Below are 7,393 nucleotides of genomic sequence, written 5' to 3' on the forward strand. Positions count from 1 at the left end.
TCATATTTATCTCTAAAGCCTGTGATATGACATGATGCTCCAATGTCAATAATCCAAGTATTTTTGTTGGAACTTAATTTGCTTGAGAGTGCTAGATAGAATGAAAAATTTTCTTCTTTTTCATCTTTGATTTCTACTAGGATGTTGGAATAATTTAGAATAACTTAGAGGAGTAAGGATGAATCAGTTATCCAATGTCCAAATGTACAAATACAATTTTTTAGTACTCAACAAACATATATGTGCATGCATTGATTAGATCATCCAATATCTTCAAAACTTTCCAGATTATTGTCCTAGGTCAAATAAAATTTGCAAAAATGTAAACATGAAACATCACAAAATCAATCACACAATTGGACATTGGGATTTAACATGGAAACCCAATTTGGAAAAAAAACAGCAGTAACATGCTACCAATTTTCACTCTTCTAAAGTGAGCTTTGTGGGGAGAAAACCTTGTTAAAGGTTACAATGCACACTATTAAATGTGACCTTAATTAAAGGATTTCAATTGCCCTATTAAAAGTGAGCCTTGTTAGAGGACTTTAGAACATTCCATTAGAATGCCATCCAGTTAAAGGATTTACTCAAGACTATTGCGTCAACCTTAATCCAAAGGATTTATCTAGACTAATACAATTGTTAGAAAGTAGCAGTAGGACTTGATCTAATAATAAAACACCTCACTTGCAAATTTCAGATCTCTAATTCAACTCTCCATTCTGCTTGGCATTCATTCCCTTTATCTCTGATTTCTTGTTCACCCTTAAATATTTCACCTCCTTAAGCCTTCATGTGTAGTATGCTAAGAACAAGTTCCTTCCTTTGGTCACCAGATGAAGCAACACCTCCAAATTTCCTCTTTTTCTCTCACACACTAGATCTCTGACCCTTCACACTATTGCTTATGGCCTTGTATCTCCTTAAATAAAGAATTTTGATATTTTGTCTTTTAATCAAAATCATCCATCTTAGGGCTAGGTTAGATTCATTAAATCCTCCCTTCTTTCCATTATGTTTCATCTAGAAACTTCTCTTGTAATCCTCATTAAATTTTTCTAAAAATGGTTTATCTTGAATTTTGTGCCACCAGCTCATCAAGCTTATCATCAACATGATTCACATAATTCAAGAAATCAACTTTGTTAGCTTAGATTTGTTAAAGCTTCATTCTAACTCTTTTTTCTTATCACTCAGTAATTATGTTGATCACTCAACAATAACTGACTGTTGATGCTCAACACATACTAGATTTCTTCTTTGCTTGGCACATCCTAAATTCTTCTCATCCTAAGCTAAGTGGTCAACTTATACTATTTGTTTGGTCAGGCTTGGAAAACACATAGTGCAAACTATTCTTCTTGTCTTTTCTTTAGTACCCTTTCAACATAGCCTTAAGTAGATAAACAATACATCATATCATCAAATTCTTATTTGGTTTAGTGCTCCTTTTATACACCATATAACTCAACCTTTCTCTAGGTACTCTTGTTATCCTTTCTTTTCAAATCCTCTTCATCAATCAATCAAATGATACCATTTAGACCAAGGTAGCAATAGTCTTACCAGTAAGTAGAAAGTTTGACATCAGTGACAAACTAATGATTGTTCCATGATAGGTTCCTATACTTCAACAATCTTCTTTTTCAACATAGGGTTGCTTGAATTTTCTTTTGTTCTGGGCAGAAGTTACGAGTGTGACCAAATTTGTCATATTTGAAGCATTATACTTTTGGCCAATCTCATTTCTTGTATGATTAGTTGAATTCCTTCCTATTTCGTTTGAATTTTCCTTTCTTTCCTTTATTGTTAGTATTGGTTGGAAGAGTTTGAATTCCTCCCTCTTGACTTAAATTGATTCCTCAAGATATTAATCTTCACTCTTCTTGAGTGCATTCATTTTTAAGTAGCTCAAATTTAGCAAGATTGGTTCAAGAGCTTAGACCTTTTAAATCAATCATACTAAGTTCTTTGTCATCTACTTGATTTCCAATAGTCACAAGTTGATCTTTCAATTCAGAAATTCTTAATAAATAAGACCTAATTAATTCTCCATTATTCATTTTGATATAGAGAAGATCTTGCTTCAATGTTAGCAATCTACTAGTGTTATTAATTTTGAAGGTATTCTTGATTGTGGAAAACATCTCAAAGGTTCTCTTGAGACTAGAAATAGAAGGGAGAATGTGATCATTTACAAAATTGATGATAATCTTCATGGCTTTATTGTTGTGTCTTTTTCATGTTTTCTTGTTTTTCCCTTGTTACCTTGTCTGGATCATTTATTGTGGTGTATCTCCCATATTGTCTTGTTACAATGTCTCAAGAAAATGACGCCCTTATGGAAATTATTCTTAAACTATTACCACCAAGTAAACCTATTCTCTAGTCCTCGACCAAAAAATTAATTTCTAGGTTTTTTGGGGTTTTCATTTTGTTTAGGGATTTATACTCATATCATTAGTTACAAGACTAAATCTGCACTTTTTAGAGCCAAATCACAACTACCTCTATGCATTTCAAGGTAAGTCTTCTATCTTTCATTTTTATTCATAATTGTAGAATTAATATGTTACTTAATTGGGCTGATTGTATATACTTGGAATCTAGATTTGCCTTTATTAATAAATTAGTTCAATTTTGCATACACATGATCATATGGAGAATGGTTTGAACAAAAAAGAGTAAGCTAGATCAAGCTTCTAAAAATAATCATTGACATGACTCTCAAAGGAAAAACATTTCTTAGTGCACAAGTTAAGAGGAGATGAAAGTGCAATATGCCTTGTTCAGTGGATGTTTTTCATTGTACATCTAATTTGCTTTGAGGCTAGTTGTATTTATTGGGGTAGAATATTTAGTGATAAAATACACCACTTAGTCAATTAATTCACCTTAATCAATTATTTTATATTACTTTGTATATTGTTTATGTTTCTCTTGTACACAATAATGGTCTAATCTAGAGTATGTTGAGGAATTCGTTGATGACATCCAAATTATGATTTTTACTCTTGCTTGCACCTGCATATGAGATATGTTGATTTTTGCAGAGTTGACAACACTTCCACTATGAAGCTAACTTGAGATTATTGGGGATGTTCTAAAGAGATAATTTCCCCTAATGCCACTACAAGGATCTTAGAGCGTGACAACTATTTTATATAGTTCTCAACATTTACCAACATCAAGGTAGGAATATTTGATAATTGTCCTCACAAGATATCGAGGTATGTTGATGATAAGAAGATTATGATAGAATTGTATAGATAGATTGGGGAAGTTAATAAGAGGTGTGCTAAGAAATACAAGGCCACCATTTCCTTTATTGTTCTAATTGGTGCTTAGTCATTCTCTTCAAATTCAAATTCCATTAATGCTACAAAATAAATCAGTAAGTATTAGTTTAACACATGTGATGTTTTTAGGCAGCCTTTCTTTTATGCTACAAAATTTGTGAAGAATAATCTACAATTGGGCCTATATTACCACCGTGCTCCTTATATGTAATGGATGGCCAATTTCTCAATGGAAATTCTAACAATTATTTTATTATTAATAATAATAATTAAAAGAAAAAATATACAAATGAATACGTTCTCTTTCCACACTAAATTCAAATAGAAATGGCCAATCAAAGGCCTCTCTGATTATTCTCAACTGTCATCCCTCTTCTTTTTAGTTACAGGAGCTCACAATTTAAGAAAATATGAAATACAATTTTAGCCCAAATTAAAAATCCTATTTCTAAATACAATAACAGAACCAAAAATCTTTTTAAAACATTTCTAGCAATCATCTCATTAGCATTTCAGGTTTGATAAATTTTCAGCAATAATCTCATTAGCCCAAATCCTTATCAAAAGTCTCATCACTTTTCATAGACCACTTTTCCTCTGTACTCAGTATTTTATCACTTTTATTCACTTGTGTTTGATGTCAATCAATTTGGACTTTTTTCTCTCTGTTCAAATCTTGTAGGGAAAGGGCTATTTTTGAGTTTAGATTTATTTGTCATAAATATATTTTGGAATTTGTTTCTATAGATTTTTTTCATAAATGTTCCACGTAGAATTTCTTATTTATAAGCAGAATATGAAACCAAGAAAAGATAGTATGAATTTCAAATTAAAAAAGTCTTGGCTAGGAATCAACATATGAAATGTCAAGTGTGGTGATTTTGAGAAAGATTGCACATAATATAAGTGTTAAAGACAGACATGGAAACAAATATAGCTTGATTTCAATGTGATAATGGTTTGTAGCCAATAAATCTTTAAATGCATTGGTTGTCTAAATGCACTTCAATCACAATCATTTTGCATCAATTACTTTAATGAATGGTTGAAATGTTCAATTTTTGCTTTATTCAATTTTATTTTTATTTGCTTGTATTTTTAATTTTTGTATTTTTTTTTTTTCATTTTAATGTTTTATATTTTATTTAGTTTACTTAAGATATTATTTTTTAATAATTTCATTTGTTAATAAGGGAGGGGAAGGCAGAGGGGGAAAATAGAGAGGGGGGAGGGGAAGAGATAGAGAGTAGTGAAGGTGGGAAAGAAGGGGAGTGAGGGAGAGAAAGGAGGAGAATGGGAGAGGTAGGGAGAGGAAGTGAATAGATAAGGAAGGAATGATGAAAGGAGTGAAGGTGGGAAAGAAGGGGATAGAGAGAGAGATAGGGGAAGAGAAAGGAGGAGAAGATGGTGAGGGAGGGGAGAAAAGGAGAGGGAGAAAGAGAAAATTGGGGAGGGTGATATGGGAGAAGAAAAAGGAGAATGGGAAAGGTGGGGAGAGGAAGTGAAATAGATAAGAAGGAAGGAATGGTGAAAGGAGTGAAGATGGGAAAGAAGGGGAGAGAGGGAGAGATGGAAGGAGGAGAGAAGGAGAGGGAGAAAGAGAAAATGGGGGAGGGAGATATGGGAGAAGAGAAAAGAAGAGAAAGGAGGAGAAGGGGAGAGGTGGGGAGAGGAAGTGAAATAGATAAGAAGGAACGAATGGTGAAAGGAGTGAAGGTGGGAAAGAAGGGGATAGAGGGAGAGATGGGAGGAGAGAAAGGAGGAGAAGATGGTGAGGGGGAGAGGGGGAGAGGGAGAAAGAGAAAATGGGGGGAGAGAAAGGAGGAGGTGGGGAGAGGAGAAAGACGTCATGCCCAAATTTCGAGGGCATAAACACACACCAAATTTTTATTTATTTTTATTTCTAAAGTTATTAATTAAAGATACTCTTAAGTGATATAGACCTTAGTTTCACTATTACATTTCTGACTCATAAAAATAATTTGCAACAAACATTCCATCAATGTTTATAAAAAATTTAAATTTAGAATATAATTTTAAAAACAATAGCACTAAAATTACTATCAAAATAACACTTAATTAAATTTAAAACTTCAACTAAATTAATAACCAAAAATAGCTAATAATAAAAATTCACGATTAAAATATACATGTTAAAATCCTAACCACAAGAACCTAAGATTGAATGAATGAATTTTAAACTAAAACATACTAAGACACTAATATAAAAACATTCCTACTAACCAAACTTATACTTACAAAATTTCAAACCTATACTAATATTCCAACACCTATCCTAAATCTAAAAATTAATCATAAAATTTTAAACTAACTAATCTTAATATATACTAACTAAATTTAACATATACAATCTAGCTATTTAACTAAAGCTTTAAACTAACTTTCTAACTAATCTATAATCTAAAACCAACAATACACCCTAACATGCTCTAACTACACATATATACAAACTAACAACAATTACATACTAACTTAAATAACTAACACACTAATTAAACTATAAAATAAACTATCCTAATTACTAACTATACTTAATAACCTAATCTATAATTAATAAATTTAACTAACAAGAAAACCCTACTAACTTAACCCTAACTACCTACCATCCTTACAACTCCCACTTGGCCACTTGGCCTCACGAAAACCCAAACCCCTTGGGCGGTCCCCAAGGCTCACGCCACCCAACACTTGCCCTGGTAGGCCCTGTCCCCCCCCATGCATGTAGACAAAGGCTAAACTATTGCTAAGGGAGATGCAAGGAAGAGTGTTAAACTCTCATGAAGAAAAACTTGGTTTAAGCGCGCTCCTCTCCACCAATAGCCCACTTACCTTGCCAACGCATGGTCAAAATGAACCTATGAAAATCTTGGGGGGGGTACAAGAGTCACATCCAACAATAAACTCATTGGCTTAACCTCCCAAAGTACAGATCTGCTCCTCTGTCAAAATTGATGCCAAAGGAGAAGATTGAGTGGAGTGATAAGTGAAAAAATGTTATTGCAAAAAGATTTGTGGGTGACTATGGGATAAGCTAATGAGGGTATTAGTGCTTCGGATAAGAATTTAATTATATATATATATATATATTTCTCACTTTTCTTTTATTAATATCTTTTTTTCTTTTTTTTTTTGAAACATAAGAGTATAAATAGGGGAATATTCTCCATCTCAAATCAAGAATTATTACATTCTTTCATACAAACTCTAGCATCCTATAGATGGATGTTTGAAAATTTTGTTTTCTCTTTTCTCTTTTTTATTTTTTTTGGAAAGTCATTGTATATTCTTTGTAGCTATATTTCAACAATAAGTGTATGCATTCTCTTATGAATTCTTGGTTAATAATTTCCATGATCTTCAAATGCTATGCATTTCAATGATACCCTATTTACCTAGTATAATCATCTACGTATTCATTTAACTATCTATTTTAACTGATGGAGCACATAATTGAATAACATTGTAACTAAACTAATCTTAGGGAAATTAAGAAAATGAGAAGTTTAAAATGATAATGTTTCATTCATTTTGAAGGGAGTATCCAAACACACAAAGTTCTTTCCTCTATCATGTTTCAAATTTAAGTTTGGATATCTTGACATAATTCTTTCCTACATGTTCTTGCAAATTTACTTTCAACACAACCAACCATGAACTAAATCATTTCAAACTCAAAGGAGATACCATACATTTACATGGATTTGCAACATCCCTCTCTATGGCCCATATGAATGGAGACAACACCACACTTTACAATTTGAATCTTGCATAATTAAACATCATCATTTCATCTTATCTTTGATATACATTCATATAACAAGAAAAATAAATACGAAAATCTCAAGAGAAGCAAAATTACTGAATCACTTATTTTATTGGCAAACCTGTTTCAAAGGCTCAGCTAGGAAAGAACCAGGAAGAAAAATTGGCTTTGTTGCCATTACAACAAAGTTTGAAATAAAAATTGCATAGGATTTCAATCCTAAATTACAACAATTTAATTGAATTTCCTTCATGACCCTCATCAAGGATTCCATACCAAATTCTGCAACACATTTGTACGAATCGTG

The sequence above is a fragment of the Cupressus sempervirens genome, chromosome 1, assembly GCF_028749045.1.
Source record: "Cupressus sempervirens isolate cs-2001-9-10 chromosome 1, ASM2874904v1, whole genome shotgun sequence".
NCBI classification, from domain to species: domain Eukaryota; kingdom Viridiplantae; phylum Streptophyta; class Pinopsida; order Cupressales; family Cupressaceae; genus Cupressus; species Cupressus sempervirens.